This window comes from Mesoplodon densirostris, chromosome 15 (genome assembly GCF_025265405.1).
Source record: "Mesoplodon densirostris isolate mMesDen1 chromosome 15, mMesDen1 primary haplotype, whole genome shotgun sequence".
NCBI classification, from domain to species: domain Eukaryota; kingdom Metazoa; phylum Chordata; class Mammalia; order Artiodactyla; family Ziphiidae; genus Mesoplodon; species Mesoplodon densirostris.
The window spans coordinates 84,894,550-84,911,132 of record NC_082675.1 but is presented as its reverse complement, the minus strand read 5'-3'; positions in this window follow the sequence as shown (position 1 = coordinate 84,911,132).

Below are 16,583 nucleotides of genomic sequence, written 5' to 3'. Positions count from 1 at the left end.
AAGGGGATGGAAAAAGATATTCCATGCAAATGGAAACCAAAAGAAAGCTGGAGTAGCAATTCTCATATCAGACAAAATAGACTTTAAAATAAAGACTACTAGAAGAGACAAAGAAGGACACTACATAATGATCAAGGGATCAATCCAAGAAGAAGATATAACAATTGTAAATATTTATGCACCAAACATAGGAGCACCTCAATACATAAGGGAAATATTAACAGCCATACAAGGAGAAATCGACAGTAACACAATCATAGTAGGGGACTTTAACACCCCACTTTCACCAATGGACAGGTCATCCAAAATGAAAATAAATAAGGAAACACAAGCTTTAAAAAAAAAAAAAAAAAAAAAAAAAAAAAGATTACTGTCTGGTGTAGGATTCAAAGCAGTCTGTGATTTGAAAGCTGATCTGTGACTCTTCTGTTCAGTACCATACTCTCCTCCCATGGGATCTTTGCGTAGCCAAGGAAAAAGAAGGCAGCAAGGAAAGGCAACCTAAGGAGGAAATGATGATGTGTCGTTTTGTCAAAATTAAAATAGTACCTACATTAGACAAAGAAGCAGAAAACATATTCCTTGTCTTTGAATAGCTTTTGAGTTATATCTAGAAGCAAGAAACAGATACAGAAAGTCACACACTCACTCATACACTGAAAGCTCCTCGTATTGTCAGTTTCCAAGTGAGCGATACAAAGAGTGTTTGCATATTCGGTGAGTGAGATCATTTGTGATTGGAGCTATGAAAGATGGTTTCAGGAGGGCAGGACTTGAAATGGTCCCCAAAACCAGACAGACAGAAAAACAGATGAAGAAATAGGAAGGGTGACCAGGGAGGGGAAGCAGGATGAGGTGAGCAGAGACATAGCATCTGGAAAGCAAGACGTATATGCAGAGTAGTGCCGGGCGGAATTTGAGAGAAGTGCTTGTGTACATGTCCAAGGGACTAGAGGAAAATCAGAGCAGTGAGTGGTAGTGGGTTGAACCAACAGCTGAGGAATTCAAGCATTATTATCTTTATTGGTGTAATTGGGATCCAGGGAAAGATTTTGAGCAGGAAAATGACATGGACTGAACATGATTTAGAAAAATGATTGATTCTGCCAGTAGTGCATGAGATCATTTAGAGTTGTCAAAATGCTATGAGAATCCGCAGGAGACTATGTTGCAATATATGTAAAGTTCTTAAGGCAAAGAATGGCAGGATGTAATTGTTCGGTTGATATTAGTTATTGTTTTCAATGCCACTTTAATTCTGGCTGACATGAATAGGGAAGTTGTATTCTTAAAGAGAATGGTAATGTATCTGGATTTGAAAAAATGAGTAAAATTTATAAGTAAATAGTTAGAGTCTCTATTAAGAAAATGTAGTAGCAAGAAAAGAGTGGAAACAAGAAAGTGACCTGACGGTTGAGATTCTATGTCGGGGTCAGTTTGGTTAGATTATCCATCGAGTGTACTCAAACGTAAAATTTTGTTTGGAGATAAATCACCATATGCCATCAACATTCTGGTAAATAATTTATATAATAATAATAACAGCTTAATATTTGCCACATACAATAGTGAACACTTTATATTTTCCCAGAGTAGTCTTCACAATAAACCATGAGATAAGCAGTACCATTAAGCCTGTACCACAAATTCAGGTTAGTTGCAAATCTAAAAGGTGGTATATTTAGGATTCAAACTGGGCTCTGTCTAATTGAGCCTGAGTTTTAATTATTCTCTTTATATCACTGTAGGTTTTAGTGAGTCCAGGGGGAGCCAATAAAGACTTTAGATCAGGAAGGTAATATAAATAAAATTGTAATTTAGGAAGGTTCTGCTGGCTCTAGTGTATTGGATAGATTGATTAGATAGAAATTAGAATCTGGAGCCCAATGAAGAGGGTTATTACAAGATTCTGTGCAAGAATTGAGGACTTGAACCATGATGGATGTCATAGGATTAGAGATAGATCAAGGGTAGGTACAAACAGGAGACTGGAAATGGAAGACGATGGTGATATTTCAAAGCATAGTAAGATATGGATAGCAATATTCAAAAAAGGAAATACAAGAGGCAAATATGTATTGTTAGAGCCTGGGAGGAAGTGATGGAGAGGAGAGTGGACGACAGTGGATTTGATTTCGAATGTGCCTTAGTTTAAGCTGTTATTTATTACAACGTGGTGGAAATGTGTCAAAAGTTGCTTAAATATAGTCTGGAGCTCAACATGTAGGAATGAGTGTGTGATCTACATATAGCCTTTGAAATGTCTGACAGCATTTGAGGTAAAGTGAAGGTATGTAACTTTGGGCTAACAAAATCAACCTAAAATGGGTGATGTGAGCTATTTTTATTAATGTTTCCCCAAGTTACCCATCTTAGAAGTGATCATTCAGTGTTTTCATATAACTAGGTAGTTTTCTAAATCTCAGTAAGAGGTCAGATGTCTTTTCTTATAAGAGCATCTCACCTCCAAATGTGACTAAATTAACCTAAAGCTGTGTTTTTGGCAATGGGAACAGATATAGCACAAGGAAGTATTATAATGCTGAACACCTACCGGTGACTGGTAGGAAGCTCTGAATCAGGAGATTGGACAGTGAGGATTTGTCAGTATCACTCCAGTGTCATCTGGCAGAAAGAAGATTCTCTGATGCTAATGACTAGTCCTCATTATCTTGATAAAAAGCACTGTAAAATAAAGAACTGTGATTCGGCCAACTACTACAGCTTGCTATTTCCCTTAAAAATCATTTAACTCCTTTTCCCTTTGCTCTAACAATAACCTCCTGGTCATTATTTTGTTCCCACCAGGGGAACCTGGCGTTGATGGTCAATTGGCAATCAAAAATCTCATGAACCCACAAAAAAGATTTCTTCCTTGGGTTGTGCTTATCTCTGGGAAATTGAAAAAAAACAAGAGTACGAAAAATCTACGCAGCAGACCAGGTGCTGGATTTAGAATGACTATATAGAGAAGCAAATTCCCCTTGAGGCAATTCCTTAAAAAAAAAAAATTGGCCATCTCTTCTTACAGCTTTTTGCTTGAAACATGATATAAACATGGTAGAGCTACATCTTTGTAGTATGTAAGATTACCAACGGGATGGGGGTAGAATGAAGAGAGAGAGAGAGAGAGAGAGAGAGAGAGAGAGAGAGAGAGAGAGACAGGGAGACAACCTTGGAAAAAACTGGAAGATTGATAATATAAGGAAATGGAAATGCATTGGGATCCATTAAAGGATAGAGAGAAAGTGTAGTTAGGGAGAAGGATGAGAAAACTATCCCATCCTAGCAGCCAAGGCAATAAATAGTTTGTAGGTCAAGTGCTGCAGAGGACAATGTTACATAAGGAAAAATAAAATTCATTGAATTTGTGATTAGATGGTTAAGAAAAACATGGTTTGGGTAAACGGTCAGAGACACAGGCTAGATTTTAAAGGCATGTAAGGAGTTGAGGACATAGAGAATTGTGATGACAGTCAATTCTTTTTCATAAGTCTGATGTATAGAATTAGGTAAAATGTGAGACTATGGCTTGTGGCTAGAGAGAAGGTTTAGTGGGCTTTTGCCGGAGGGGATTGGCAAGGTGCGGTGTGGGGCAGGACAAAGGTCAGCAAGATGAGGGTGGAAAGTGCAGGCTGATTCTTTCCCCTGGGGTGGATATCCACATTGTTTCCCCAAATAGAAATTGTACTTTACAATTGACGCTGTTACAGGAAATGGCCTTATTCTGGGAGAATGCTCCTTGAAATTGCATTTTTGAATGTAGATATCTATAAAATGTTATGACAACTTCTTGAACAAATGTCACATTTTGAACTTTCATAGCCAGTGTTCATATTTCCACAATCTTCCCAATGTCAGGGTATTTTATTTTAGCAAATTCTGCATGGTAGAGAATGGAGTGATAAATGTCAGTTTCTTAACTGCATGAAATGGGATTCTCCCCTTATCTCTGTTGCAATGCAGATGAAGCTTGTGCCATTAACTAGGGATTATCATGAAAGTCCTGGATCATTTGAGTGGCAGCTGAGGATTTTACAAATAGCAGATCAATTCAAGTGCCTTTCTCTGAATCTTTTTCTTGACAGCTCTGCATAATCTGACGCTCTTAATGACTCCCTCCTTCTTGAATACACTCTTCCCAGGAATTTTGCTTTCTAACTCGCTGAGTTTCTGTCCCTGAATCTGAACTCTCCTTTTTGTTCTTCTAAAGTGCCTCCACCCAGTGCTTCACCCCTGTTTTGGATTTATGGCAACTTTCACCTTTTTTTCCCCTCTTTTCTCTAGAGATATTTTCCAGCATTATCTCATCTAATCTGATATCTATCACATTTATATGACTTGCTTTTATGTTTTATCAGTGCATTTATTTATTTTTTTTGTACAGCTTCCCAAATTTTATTGCAAAGTCCATCATCACTTCAACATGTGCATTTATAAAACTCACCTCTGCCAATATATATAAATACATACATATATGAAAAAAGTATAACATATTTGACCACAAAAATGTTAAAGCAAACTACGGTTCAAAAATATCATAAACAAATGACAAATGAGGAAAAATATTTTTATCAAAAAAGATTCATTCTTAAGAAGCTCTTATAAACATATTTTTATCAACACCCCAGTAAAAAGATTGGACATGAACTTACAATTTACAAAAAAAGTTATTAAACAAATAAAAATGATAAATATTCATACTCTTTAGTAATAAAAATGCATGATTTAAACTAAATGAAAGATATTTACTCCCCCAAAATAAGCAAAGATGAATTAAGATTAATACTCAATGTGATCAAAATTACAAAGGAACACTATTCTTTAATATAAAATGTAAAAATAATGCAACATTTTCTAAAGGAAAATATATATCAAGAGACAAAAATATTTATAACTGTTGACTCAGTATTTCTATTTCTAAGTTTCTACTCTAAAGAATAAAATCACATATTTGCATCAAGATTTGGATACAATGATTCTTACCTCAGTAGTACTGCCATCAGTATGAAACATCCTTCCAAAAGCAACATTTGCCATGATCTCACTCTAAATGCTAAGTGGCCAAGGTTTGCCTGCCTGCACTAATGTGGGCATTTTCATTGTCCATATCATGCTCACATACCCCAAACTGCAGTAAGTCCTATTAATTTCACAAGAGACATAAAACTGGACATAAACCTGAGCAAATGTATGGTAACTCCATCAAAAATCCTAAATTATGTACATGTGTATGCTGACGTGGGTGGTTCCACCATCTCTCTCCTAGCCCATGAGGGAGCTGACCTTGGACAAAGATGCTGTAAGACTGTAGCAGACTTAAAGTGTCTAGACTCTCTAGGAAAAAAAAAAAGGAATGACAATGAAAGTATATGCAAATGTCCAATTATCCCAAATTATTTTGTTTTGGTTCCATAATTTTGAAACATCAGGTCTCTTGTAGGGAGTCAATAGAGTCTATTCAATCATTTTTGTCCACCTGGGTTCCTTTCATTCTGTATAGTTAATATGAAGCCTTGGTGGTATCTGTCAGAGTTTATAGTCTGCAGCATCCTTCATTCTGTGGATGCTGGGCTACACCCTTCTCCTATTTCTCTGAAGACATCCTTTGTTACCTACACATACACACATACACACTCTCACACTAGCAGTATAAGCTAAAGATTAGAAAAGTACTAGTTGGTCTCAAAGTAATATTTTTCTAATTAAAGCTACTTTACCTTAAGAAAAAATTTCACATTGACTTTATTACAAATACATGACAAGGTAAGGTCGAGGTGCAGTCCTTAAAACTTTCACCCCTTAAATCTTACTTGTTGAATAGCTATGTCTACAAATAATGAGCTGAGTTTGAAACTGAACCTTCAAAATAAAACCCAGGCTCTTGAAATTCTAGCAGTCTGGTCTAACAGTGTGCTGTCGAAGCAGAGAACACAGAGGAGTCATGATCTAGCCAGGAAGCATCAATCAGACATCACGTGCTGAGGAGAAGGCTCCTCTCACTCTCAAAATTCTCAAAATACCACTGAGTTTTAGTTGCTGGTGCACAATATTGCTTGTTTCTGGGTAGTGGAATACCCTGTTGCTAAATAATGCATTGGTAACTCTATTGATAGAAGTGGATGCTGCTTTGACAGGAAAAGTGTCTAGATTTCCTGTTGTGGCATGGGAGATTAGGTGGCATATGTCATTTGAAAAAAGCCCTGCTAGCACAACATATTTCAGAAATGCTTCTCCCTTGGCAAGTCTAAAATAGACATGTGGGAAATAGCAGATGATTCATGGACCACTTGAAATTTAGTCATAAGCATAAATGTACTAAGACTGTCCAACAGGTCTTCACATTCATCAACAAGGATAGGGGCTGTAATTGGGTTAATCCTATGAAATTGGATATAAAAGTGGAAGAAACTGAATGTACTTGGAAACTCTTCTCCAGATCTGCAGGGATATATTTTTATTTTCTGTGAGTATTGGAATGAAATGGGGGTGGGGTAAGAGATGAAATTTTAGGTTTGAGGGAACTTAAGCATGTATCTTAGAAAAAAGTCAGCTCCTGGAAATTGTGGAATGAAAGACAACAATAAAAAGATGTGATAATTAAAAATTAAGTGTAATCCAAAGTACTTACAGGTGTTTTCTTAATAATAAGCATTTCTTTAGAACTTATTAGAATCTGAAGACTGTTTTGCAGGTCAGTTTATTTCAAGGGCATTCTTTTTGTTTACATATAGTATGTGTATATAATTGCATATTATACTATATATGTTATTCAGGTGCAACTATCAGAGCCTGCCTCACTTGAAACTTGAGTTTTCTGCAAACCCTCCAAGGTTTGCTATAACAAAGGACTTGCCCTGCTGTTTCCCCACCTGGAATGTTCCTTCTCTTGATCTCTGCTGTCCCATCTGAGCTGCCTTATCCTGACCACCTAGTTCAAGGCACTCCAGTAGTTCTGACTCATTTCCCCTTTTATGTTTGCTTCGCTCATAGCACATACCATAATCTGAGATTGTCTTATTTACGATTTGACTTCTGTTTGATGTCTTTCTTTCCCATTTCTCTCAGGGAATAAAAGCTCCCTGAGGGTAAGATCCTGGTCTATCCCCGTCAATCACTGGGGAATCATGGTGCCTGGCAATGGTAGATTCTTAATAAATATGTGTTGACTTCATTGAATGAAGTCTATTTATCAGGTGCCAATTTCCCTCTGGGGAAAATAACACATAACTTGGGTTCTCACAGAGCCACAGTTATCATGTTGACAAGTAAAGACTTCCTATCAGGGCAGCTGTTCATTCAAAAGTGACAAGTAGCACACTGCTGTCACTTTCTATTCACACCAGCCTAGTGCCCAAAAGAACCACCAGCTGCCAGTGTCAGGCTGAGGCTCGGCTCAGAAAATGGAATCAGAGTCTCAGAATTTTTCATTCACAGTCATCAAATTGACAGCTTAACTATCTGATTCTTGGCAAACTTTTTCTTCAGATACTAGTCACTGGTAACCATTTCTTACATGATAGATAGATAAGGACCATTTTTTATTTGTTCTATGGCATAAGCACTGGACTTTGAGAGGTATACACGTATTTAAACTTATCATAAGTGATTTCTGCACTTAAGAAAATAGAAACATATACAGGACATAAAATATTTCACAATTGTTTGTCAGATTTGCTGAGTAAGGTACAAAATTCATGAGAAAAGAAGTTTTCTGGGGATTGGAACCAAGATGGTGGAGTTGAAGGACATGCTCTCACTCCCTCTTGTGAGAACACCAGAATCACAACTAGCTGCTGGACAGTCATTGACAGGAAGACACTGGAACTCACCAAAAAAGATACCCCACATCCGAAGACAAAGGAGAAGAAAAAAATGAGATGGTAGGAGGGGCGCAATCAAATTTTGCCACAGCAAAATCAAATCACGTAACTGCTGTGTGGGGGACTCACAGACTGGAGAACACTTATACCAGAGAAGCCCACCCACTGGAGTGAAGGTACTGAGCCCCACATCAGGCTTCCCAACCTGGGGGACCGGCAATGGGAGGAGGAATTCCTAGAGAATCAGACTTTGAAGGCTAGTGGGATTTGATTGCAGGACTTCGACAGGACTGGGGGAAACAGAGACTCCACTCTTGGTGGGCACACACAAAGTAGTGTGCACATCAGGACCCAGGGAAAGGAGCAGTGACCCCAGGGGAGACTGAAAGAGACCTTCCTGCTGATGGTGGAGGGTCTCCTGCAGAGGCGTGGTGGGGGGGCGCTGTGGCTCACCATGGGGACAAGGACACTGGCAGCAGAAGTTCTGGGAAGTACTCTTTGGCGTGAGCCCTCCCACAGTCTGCCATTAGCCCCACCAAAGAGCCCAGGTAGGCTCCAGTGCTGGGTCTCCTCAGGCCAACCAACCAACAGGGAGGGAACCCAGCCCCACCCATCAACAGTCAAGTGGATTAAAGTTTTACTGAGATCTGCCAACCAGAGCAACACCCAGCTCTACCCATCACAAGTCCCTTCCATCAGGAAACCTGCACAAGCCTCTTAGATAGCCTCATCCACCAGAGGGCAGACAGCAGAAGCAAGAAGAACTACAATCCTGCAGTCTGTGGAACAAAAACCACATCCACAGAAAGATGGACAAGATGAAAAGGCAGAGGGCTGTGTACAAGATGAAGGAACAAGATAAAACCCCAGAAAAACAACTAACTGAAGTGGAGATAAGCAATCTTCCATAAAAAGAATTCAGAAAAATTATAGTGAAGACGATCCAGGAACTTGGAAAAAGAATGGAGGCAAAGATCGAGGAGATGGAAGAAATATTTAACAAAGGCCTAGAAGAATTAAAGAACAAACAAACAGAGATGAGCAATACAATAACTGAAATGAAAACTACACTAGAAGGAATCAATAGAAGAATAACTGAGGCAGAAGAACAGATAAGTGACCTGGAAGACAGAATAGTGGAATTCACTGCTGCAGAACATAACAAAGAAAAAAGAATAAAAAGAAATGAAGACAGCATAAGAGACCTCTGGGACAACATTAAACACAGCAACATTCGCATTATAGGAGTCCCAGAAGGAGAAGAGAGAGAGAAAGGACCAGAGAAAATATTTGATGAGATTATAGTTAAAAACTTCCCTAACATGGGAAAGGAAATAGCCACCCAAGTTCAGGAAGTGCAGCGAGTCCCAGGCAGGATAAACCCAAGCAGAAACATGCTGAGACACATAGTAATCAAACTGGCAAAAATTAAAGACAAAGAAAAAGTATTGAAAGCAGCAAGGGAAAAATGACAAATATCATACATGGGAACTCCCATAAGGTTAACAGATGATTTCTCAGCAGAAACTCTACAACCCAGAAGGGATTGGCATGATATACTTAAAGTGATGAAAGGAGAGAACCTACAACCAAGATTACCCTACCCAGCAAGGATCTCATTCAGATTCGATGGAGAAACCAAAAGCTTTACAGACAAGCTTAAGTGAAGAGAATTCAGCACCACAAAACCAGCTCTACAACAAATGCTAAAGGAAATTCTCTAAGTGGGAGACACAAGAGTAGAAAAGGGTCTACAAAAACAAACACAAAACAATTAAGAAAATGGTCATAGGAACATACATATTGATAATTACCTTAAATGTGAATGGATTAAATGCTCCAACCAAAAGACACAGGCTTGCTGAATGGATACAAAAACAAGACCCATATATATGCTGTCTACAAGAGAACCACTTCAGACCTAGGGACACATACAGACTGAAAATGAGGGGATGGAAAAAGATATTCCATGCAAATGGAAATCAAAAGAAAGCTGGAGTAGCAAACTCATATCAGATAAAATAGACTTTAAAATAAAGAATGTTATAAGACACAAGGAAGGACACTACATAATGATCAAGAGATCAATCCAAGAAGAAGATATAACAATTATAAATATGTACGCACCCAACATAGGAACACCTCAATACTTAAGGCAACTGCTAACAGCTATAAAAGAGGAAATCGACAGTAACAGAATAATAGTGGGGGACTTTAACACCTCACTTACACCAATAGACAGATAATCCAAAATGAAAATAAATAAGGAAACAGAAGCTTTAAATGACACAGTAGAACAGATAGATTTAATTGATATTTATAGGACATTACCTCCAAAAACAGTAGATTACACTTTCTTCTCAAGTGCGCATGGAATGTTCTCCAGGATAGATCACATCTTGGGTCACAAATCAAGCCTAAGTAAATTTAAGAAAATTGAAATCATATCAAGCATCTTTTCTGACCACAATGCTATGAGATTAGAAGTGAATTACAGGGGAAAAAAAGTAAAAAACACAAACATGTGGAGGCTAAACACTATGTTACTAAATAACTAAGAGATCACTGAAGAAGTCAAAGAGGAAATCAAAAAATACCTAGAGACAAATGACAATGAAAGCACGACAATCCAAAACTGATGAGATGCAGCAAAAGCAGTTCGAAGAGGGAAGTTTATAGCTAAACAAGCCTACCTCAAGAAACAAGAAAAATCTCAAATAATCTAACCTTACACCTAAAGGAACTAGAGAAAGAAGAACAAACAAAACCCAAAGTTAGCAGAAGGAAAGAAATCATAAATCAGAGCAGAAACAAATGAAATAGAAACAAAGAAAACAATAGCAAAGATCAATAAAACTAAAAGCTGTTTCTCTGAGAAGATAAACAAAATTGATAAAACATTAGCCAGACTCATCAAGAAAAAGACAGAGAGGACTCAAATCAATAAAATTAGAAATGAAAAAGGAGACGTTACAACAGACACCACAGAAATACAAAACATCCTAAGAGACTACTACAAGCAACTCTGTGCCAATAAAATGGACAACGTGGAAGAAATGGACAAATTCTTAGAAAGGTATAATCTTCCAAGACTAAACCAGGAAGAAATAGAAAATATGAACAGACCCATCACAAGTAATGAAATTGAAACTGTGATTAAAAATCTTCCAACAAATAAAAGTCCAGGACCAGATGGCTTCACATGTGAATTCTATCAAACATTTAGAGAAGAGCTAACACCTATCCTACTCAAACTCTTCCAAAAAATTGCAGAGGAAGGAGACTCCCAAACTCATTTTATCAGGCCACCATCACCCTGATACCAAAACCAGATAAAGATACTACAAAAAAAGAAAATTACAGACCAATATCACTGATGAATATAAATGCAAAAATCCTCAACAAAATACTAGCAAACAGAATCCAACAACACATTAAAAGGATCATACACCATGATGAAGTGGGAGTTATCCCAGGAATGCAAGGATTCTTCAATATACGAAAATCAATCCATATGATACACCATATTAACACATTGAAGAAGAAAAACCATATGATCATCTCAATAGATGCAGAAAAAGCTTTTGACAAAATTGAACACTGATTTATGATAAAAACTCTCCAGAAAGCAGGCAAAGAGGGAATCTACCTCAACATAACAAAGGCTGTATACGACGAACCCACAGCAAACATTATTCTCAATGGTGAAAAACTGAAAGCATTTCCTCTAAGATCAGGAACAAGACAAGGATGTCCACTCTCACCACTCTTTTTTTTTTTTTTTTTTGCTGTACGTGGGCCTCTCACTGCTGCGGCCTCTCCCGTTGCGGAGCACAGGCTCCGGACACACAGGCTCCGCGGCCATGGCTCGCGGGCCCAGCCGCTCCGCGGCATGTGGGATCTTCCGGGATCGGGGCACGAACCCGTGTCCCCTGCATCGGCAGGCGGACTCTCAACCACTGCGCCACCAGGGAAGCCCTCACCACTCTTATTCAACATAGTTTTGGAAGTCCTCGCCACAGCAATCAGAGAAGAAAAAGAAATAAAAGGAATACAAATTGGAAAAGAAGAAGAAGAACTGTCACTGCTTGCAGATGACATAATACTATACATAGAGAATCCTAAAAGTGCCACCAGAAAACTACTAGAGCTAATCAATGAATTTGGTAAAGTTGCAGGATACAAAATTAATGCACAGAAATCTCTTGCATTCCTATATAGTAATGATTAATAATCTGAAAGAGAAATGAAGGAAACACTCCCATTTACCATTGCAACAAAAAGAATAAAATACCTAGGAATAAACCTACCTAGGGAGACAAAAGATCTGTATGCAGAAAACTATAAGACACCAATGAAAGAAATTAAAGATGATACCAACAGATGGAGAGATATACCATGCTCTTGGATTGGAAGAATCAATATTGTGAAAATGACTATACTACCCAAAGCAATGTACAGATTCAATGCAATCCTTATCAAATTACCAATGGCATTTTTTACAGAACTAGAACAAAAAATCTTAAAATTTGTATGGAGACAGAAAGACTCAAATAGCCAAAGCAGTCTTGAGGGAAAAAATTGGATCTGGAGGAATCAGACTCCCTGACTTCAGACTATACTACAAAACTACAGTAATCAAGACAATATGGTACTGGCACAAAAACAGAAACATAGATCAATGGAACAAGACAGAAAGCCCAGAGGTAAACCCACACACCTATGGTCAACTAATCTATGACAATGGAGGCAAGGATATACAATGGAGAAAAGACAGTCTCTTCAATAAGTGGTGCTGGGAAAACTGGACAACTACATGTCACAGAATGAAATTAGAACACTCCCTAACACCATACACAAAAATAAACTCAAAATGGATTAGATACCTAAATGTAATACCGGACACTATAAAACTCTTAGAGGAAAACATAAGAAGAGTACTCTTTGACATAAATCACAGCAAGATCTTTTTTGATCTACCTCCCAAAGTAATGGAAATAAAAACAAAAATAAACAAATGGGACCTAATGAAACCTAAAAGCTTTTGCACGGCAAAGGAAACCATAAAGATGAAAAGACAACCCTCAGAATGGGAGAAAATATTTGCAAACGAATCAATGGACAAAGGATTAATCTCCAAAATATATAAACAGCTCATGCTTCTCAGCATTAAAAGAACAAACAACCCAAATCAAAAATGGGCAGAATAGACACTTCTCCAAAGAAGACATACAGATGGCCAAGATGCACATGAAAAACTGCTCAACATCACTAATTATTAGAGAAATGCAAATCAAAACTACAATGAGGTATCACCTCACAACAGTTAGAATGGGTTTCATCAGAAAATCTACAAACAACCAATGCTGGAGAGGGTGTGGAGAAAAGGGAACCCTCTTGCACTGTTGGTGGGAATGTAAAGTGATACAGCCACTATGGAGAACAGTATGGAGGTTCCTTACAGAACTAAAAATAGAATTACCATATGATCCAGCAATACCACTACTGGGCATATACCCAGAGAAAACCACAATTCAAAAAGACACATTCACCCTAATGTTCATTGCTGCACTATTTACAATAGCCAGGTCATGGAAGCAACCTAAATGCCCATCGACAGGTGAATGGATAAAGAAGACGTGGTCCATATATACAATGGAATACTACTCAGCCATAAAAAGGTACAAAATTAGGTCATTTGTTGAGACGTGGATGGACCTAGAGACTGTCATACAGAGTGAAGTAAGCCAGAAAGATAAAACCAAATATCGTATATTAACGCATATATGTGGAACCTAGAAAAATGGTACAGATGGGCCGGTTTGCAGGGCAGAAATTGAGACACAGATGTAGAGAACAGATGTATGGACACCAAGGGAGGGAAAGCGGCTGGGGGGTGGTGGTGGTGGTGTGATGAACTGGGCGATTGGGATTAACACGTATACACTGATGTGTACAAAATTGATGAGTAATATGAACCTGCTGTTTAAAAGAAAAAAAACCTATTTATTAAAATTAATAAAAAAATAAAAAAGTTTTCTGTCCCCCCACTCTGTAACTTTTTGTTGCTTCAATTGTTTTCTCATTGCAATTGGGCTTAATTGCAGTTTTGTTTATATTAAGCATTGATAATGATCATTTTTTGTTCCCTTAAATGGGGTAAATACTTAAGATACTTTTTCATATATATTGTTCTTCTGCATAACTGAAACCAAAATCTTAAAGGTGAAAATTCAAGGCCAATTTTATTGTCACAGTAAGAGTGATGAGAGTAAAATTTCAAGTGAATCTTTCATGCCAGGAGTTTACAAGTGTAACTTTGCTCCTTAACCATGTCAGGTAGAAATAATTTCCATTTTACATATGAAAAACCAAAGGTTTTTTTCATGATCTATTTTGCAATGGAATTTCTTCTAAACTTTTTTCTTTTTAACTGTACACAAGTTTCTCAACCTAAGTAGGAAACCAGGTGTCTGTATTTTCTATTACTTTTGAAAGGAGTGAGAAGATGAGCTACCCAAAGAATCTGCATTTGACCACCTATCTGGCACGTAATAATTAAATTTGTTTCTCATTTTTTTGGCCACATTACATTACCTTACTATGTTGACTTGTTAAACGATCAGTTCTGCTGTGTTGTATATGTTACTGAATCAGGAAAGAAAAATGCCTGCTTATGTGAAAATAACAGAATGTGAGATCTTTCTCCAAGATCTATTCACCTATGATTTCAATACTTTGGGTAATATATTCTTTAAATAATGCTCTGTCTTGCAAAAGAAAAATAAACATATTTGAGTTTGGAAAATGTAAATTATAAATATTAATATATTAAATATCACTAGTTATTTCTGATATGAGCGGTTTATTTGGAAACTTCTAAAATGGAGAAAAGGGTGATTTTTCTTTTTAAACAGTGGGCATCTAACTTTAAAAATAAACAACTTATTTGATTCAAGATAAAGCTATGTGTTTTTCTCTATATTCTTAATTAAAATAATTTGCAGGTATAATGATATTGTAATCTTTTTTAGAAACACTTATATTTTCTCATTTGCTTTCTTCTATTTTCCCATGGATATTCATGAAGATAAATACACATGATTACTGACTTTATTTTCTGATATGACAGGACTGAGTATGGTTTGAGATATTGTTTCTTGCAAATGATAACCTAGGAGATTATGTTTAAATAGGGACTTTCCATCAAACCAAGTTAGACTTTTGAGAGATGAATATTTGAGTCTCTGGAGTTTTGAATGATTTTGTTTCTTTGCCCTCTCTAAACTCCTTACTTTGTTTGCTGGTTTTAAAATAATTAAGGTTGATAATTTTCCTGAAAATGTCTGCCATGTATTCTTTTATAAAATATTATTATAAAATCAGTTGGCCTAAGGAAATAAGATGAAAAACAATAATGGAAGGAAAATTATAACATGCTAACATACGTATTTGCAACTTTACTTTGAAACGTGTAGAAAGTGACTCTCCATAGCACTCACCCTCCTGATGTCCATCCAGTTCCTTATCAGCTGTACCTTCCATCCCATCTTGTCCAGAATGAAAGAAAATTTAAAATGAGGCCCTTTTCCCCCATTTTCCTCTGTTTCATAACCAGCAATTCAATTAGAACACTTTAGATGCTCAGTAAATTGTTATATAAATATTTGTTCATCAAAGTTAGGGACCTTGGGGTTTTCTTTTAAAAATAATTAATTAATTAATTTAAACTTTTCATTTTATATTGGACTATAGTTGATTAATAATGTTTTGATAGTTTCAGGTGTACAGCAAAGTGATTCAGTTATACATATACTTGTATCTGTTCTTTTTCAAATTCTTTTCCCATTTAGGTTATTACATAATACTGAGCAGATTTCCCTGTTCTATACAGTAGGTCTTTGTCGGTTAACCATTTTAAATATAGCACTGTGAACATGTCAATCCCAAACTCCCTAACTATGCCTTCCCCCCTCCCTTTCCCCCCGGTAGTGTGAATAAGCCACATCAAGGGTGTTGGTGCTGATTTTACTTTGAGATCAGGATGAATGTTACTTGAGTTCAGGTGTACTTTTACTCATTCAACAATTTTCCAGGTAGGAACGCGTTCAGGAAAATCTGGTGATTCACAGATGACTAACAGACAACTCATGCCCTCAAAAAAAAGCACAAAATTAACAAACCTAAGCCATGGCAGAAATAGAGAAAAAAATACCTTTGGTAAATATGGTCAAGAAAGAATTGGCTCATCTAGGAAGGAACCACCACTTGGTTAGTATTTCTTGTTCTCTTCAGTTGGACTTCTGAAATCTTTGAGAGCAAATTCTAGGTTCCTGGGAGAGATAAAGAGGGGTTTTCTAGGCTATTTGCTCTGTCATGTCTTATATCCTAGAGTGTGTGAAAATGTATATGAATAAATTGTAAAATTTTATTTGAGAATAACTAAAGGATATTACTTTGTAAAAATATCTTACAGCCACAGGAGGCCACTGTGACTGCAATTATGAATCCCTGAGAACAGCCTGCTTTGCAAAATAATGCAAACTCCTTTCTAATATAATGCTCTATTTCTCCTCCTCTAGGCTACTAAGGCACTTGTTTATACCTCTTGTAAAACATTTCTCATGTTATGTTATAAAACATCTATCTGCATATGCATCACATCCCTTGTATTGTAAGTCCCTCATGCCTTATTAATTCTTGCATTCCCAGCAAGGATACATTTTATATAGTGCTCAGTCAACATTATATGGGATGAAT